Source organism: Tupaia chinensis, unplaced genomic scaffold (assembly GCF_000334495.1).
Source record: "Tupaia chinensis unplaced genomic scaffold, TupChi_1.0 Scaffold139897_1, whole genome shotgun sequence".
In the NCBI taxonomy this organism is placed as follows: Eukaryota; Metazoa; Chordata; class Mammalia; order Scandentia; family Tupaiidae; genus Tupaia; species Tupaia belangeri.
In genome coordinates, this window is record NW_006199776.1 from 1,469,879 (window position 1) to 1,470,163 (window position 285).

Genomic DNA, 285 nt, shown 5'->3' on the forward strand with positions numbered 1-285 from the left:
TCAAGCTGCCAGGTTTGGGACTTGAACCACATTCGGCCATGTGGGAGTCCAGTGCCTTAACCAGTGTACCACCTGCTGGCCTCAAGAGAAGGATCTTTTAGAGGGCAATTGATAGGTTATTCTGGGACATGGTGCGTATGGCAGATACGCAGGTGTGGTCAGGCATGGTGGGATCAGCCCATTCTACACATAATGAAGATGTTGTAGGTTTTGTTTCATTTTGGCTATTAGACCCTGTACTTGTTTCGTGTAATATATATATATATATTAATATGTATATATCTG